This window comes from Papaver somniferum, chromosome 11, assembly GCF_003573695.1.
Source record: "Papaver somniferum cultivar HN1 chromosome 11, ASM357369v1, whole genome shotgun sequence".
Lineage (NCBI taxonomy): Eukaryota > Viridiplantae > Streptophyta > Magnoliopsida > Ranunculales > Papaveraceae > Papaver > Papaver somniferum.
Genome location: NC_039368.1, coordinates 116211413 through 116214995, shown reverse-complemented (window position 1 = coordinate 116214995; position 3583 = coordinate 116211413). Strand labels below are relative to the sequence as shown.

The 3583-nt window shown below is 38.6% G+C and overlaps 1 pseudogene; it reads left to right on the top strand.

Moving 5' to 3' along the window:
• The first annotated feature begins 2959 nt into the window (after positions 1-2959).
• LOC113325495 lies at positions 2960-3059 on the top strand (annotated as a pseudogene).
• The last annotated feature ends 524 nt before the right edge of the window (positions 3060-3583 follow it).

The window sequence follows — 3583 nt, the reverse complement described above, 5'->3', positions numbered from 1 at the left end:
ACTTAACATCTTTTGCAAGAAAATTGCAAAGAGGTCTAGAAATTAAGCTAAAATCCTTAATGAATCGACGATAAAAACCCGCATGCCCTAAGAAAGGCCTAATATCTTTTACGGTTTTTGGGACCTGTAAAGTCTTAATAAGGTCAAATTTGGCTTTATCTACCTCTATAACCTTTGAGGAAACGATGTGCCCTAATACAATTCCTGATTTAACCATGAAATGGCATTTTTCCCAGTTAAGCACTAAATTCTTTTCCTTACACCTAGTCAACACTAATGTCAAATGATGCAAGCACACATCAAAAGGTGAACCAAACACTGAAAAATCATCCATAAAGACCTCTAAAAATCGTTCTACCATATCAGAAAATATGCTCATCATACAACGCTGAAAAGTCGCAGGGCATTACATAGCCATAAAGGCATGCATTTATACGCAAAGGTACCAAAGGGACAGGTAAAAGTGGTTTTCTCTTGGTCTTTTGGGGCAATAACGATCTGATTATATCCGGAGTAGCCTTCTAAGAAGCAAGAATGACTATGTCCAGCTAATATCTCTAGCATTTGGTCGATAAAAGGAAGGGGAAAGTGATCCTTCCTTCTGACCTTGTTCAATTTCCTATAGTAAATACAAACACGCCATCCCGTGGTCACTCGGGTTGGGATTAACTCAATATTATCATTCTGGACTACAATGATACATGATTTCTCGGGGACCACCTGAACGAGGCTGACCCACTTATTGTATGAAATTGGGTAGATAATACCCGCATCTAAAAACTTAAGCACCTCTTTTCGAACTACCTCTTTCATGTTAGGGTGCAGTCGACGTTGCATCTCCCTAGAAGGTTTGGAGTCTTCCTCTAAATAAATCCGATGCATACACATAGTAGGACTTATACCCTTAATGTCTGCTATAGTCCACCCTAAAGCTTCCTTATTAACTTGAAGTACATTCACTAACCTAATTTCCTGATCACTATCCAAATCGGAAGCTACAATCACAGGTAAAGTTTCAGATGGGCCTAAAAACACGTACTTTAGAGTGTCGGGTAGTGGTCTAAGGTCCAACTTAGGAGGCTCTTCTAAAGAAGGAATTAAGGTAGTCTCAGAAGCTGTTAATTGTTCGAACCTATCTTTCCATCTATCAGTGTCTAACACATGGGTAGAATCTAATAGAGCATTCACTTGTTCAATAGTGTTATCGTCGTCAAAATCTAAACCAAAATGGGATATGCAACTTTCTAATGGGTCTTCAGACAAAATGTTTGGTAATGACTCCTGAACTAAGGCTTCTATCATGTTCACCTCTTCAACACATGTGTCATCTAGCTCATAAGGTAGCTTACTGACATTAAAAATGTTCATCTCCATAGTCGTATTAACAAAAGATAAATTCATCGCACCATTTCGACAGTTAATGATCGCATTAGACGTAGCTAAAAATGGGCGACCTAAAATCATAGGTATTTGGTTCTCTGGGCCAAGGAAAGGTTGAGTATCTAACACAACAAATTCAACTGGATAAATAAACTTTTCAACCTCAATGAGAACATCCTCGATAACACCTCGAGAAATTTTAACAGACCTATCAGCTAACTGCAGTGTCATCTGAGTAGGTTTCATTTCACCAAGTCCTAGCTGTAAGTACACATGGTACGGCAGTAAGTTCACACTGGCTCCTAAGTCAAGTAAAGCTTTTTCTACCCGGAATTTACCTATTGTGCAAGCAATGGTAGGGGAACCTGGGTCTTTGTACTTTGGAGTTGTAGTGTTCTGAATGATTGAACTTACGTGACTAGCTAAAAAGGCTTTCTTATGGACGCTAAGTTTTCGCTTTTGCGTACATATATCCTTAAGGAACTTGGCATAAGCAGGAATTTGCCTAATTGCATCTAATAAAGGAAGGTTTATGGTAACTTGCTTAAAAACCTCCAATATGTCATTAAAGTTCGATTCCTTCTTTGTTGGTACTAATAGCTGGGTAAATGGGGCTCTAGGCACAAAATCAGACCTCTCAGGAACCGAATTCACATCATCCGAAACTTTATCAGTCTCCTCAGCTACTGGTCCTGAGGGGTGAACTAAAGTATGTTCACTTTCGGGCATGATTACCTGATTGTCTACTACTATACCACTCCTAAGGGTTCTAATAGCATTCAAATGATTCAATGGTTTTGCACCTACTTCATGAATTCCTCTAGGGTTGGGTTGGGTTTGACTAGGAAACTTACCTTTTTATCTCAAAGACTCATTTATTTGACTAACCTGGTTTTTTAACTCGGAAATAGCCTGAGAATTAGCCTGACCTATATTTTTATTTTCTATTATGCCATGTGAAAGCGATAGGAGAACCTTTTCAGTGTTTCGAATAAATGAGGCAAGTGTTTCTTCTAAGCTCACGGCCTTCTTATATGGAGGATTCTGAAACTGTGCTGGTCCTGAAGGATTCTTAGTAAGCCAAAACCTGAGGGAGTATTAGAATTACTAAACTGACTTTGACTCTAGCTCTTAGACCATGAAAGGTTCGGCTGGTTTCTCCAACCAGGATTATAGGTTTCTGAATATGGGTCAAATTTCTGATGGTTCGCGAATCTAGTGTTATTATTATAAATAGCATTGTCGTGTTATTCAATAGTCTCTCCTTCCCATAAACGCTCCACTCTACCACTAGTGTGACCCACTTCTAAAGCTTCTAATCTTTTTGCTATAGCAGCAATTTTGGCATCTGATTTATAGCCTCCTTCTACCCTATTAACGTTTCCTCCACCTATAAGAATTGTTTTCTTGGGTTCCCTACTATTTTCCCATTGTTGGGTATTTTCGGCGATTTCATTCAAAAGTCCATCGCTGCATCAACAATTTGGTTTCAAACCCACCAGTGCATACAGACTCAACCATGGTTGTTGTGGAATAATCTAAACCCTCATAAAGGATCTGAACTAGCCTAACCTTTTCTAAACCATGATGAGGACACTGAGCTAGTAAATCATTAAACCTTTCCAAATATTTATACAGAGATTCTCTCTCTTGTTGTGAAAATGTGCATATTTGCGTCCTAATAGACGATGTTTTGTGCCTAGGGAAAAACTTGTTCAAAAAGGCAGATGTAAGTTGTTCATATGTTTCGATTGACTCGGAAGCCAAACTATATAGCCACGATTTGGCTTTATCTTTCAAGGATAAAGGGAATAACCTAAGTTTCAAAGCATCATCATCAAGGTTTCTAATTCTTAGGGTACTACAAATTTCCTCAAAATCCCTAACATGGTAATAGGAGTTTTCATTTTCTTTCCCTAAAAAGATTGGGAGAATCTGTAAGGTTCTAGGTTTAAGCTCATAATTTGCTTCCGTTTCATCTAACTTGATACACGAGGGACGAGTAGTCCTATTCGGATTCACAAAGCTTTCAAAGTTGCCATATTCTGGATCTATCGGAGTAATAGGGATTCTCTCCTCAAACGGACGTTCAAAAACGGACTCTTCAAAATCGGACTTTCTAAATTAAGGTAATCAAGACGCTTTGAACTGCTAGGTTTGTCTTTAACAAATCTACCTAGAGCGTCTCTTTTACGTTCAGGCA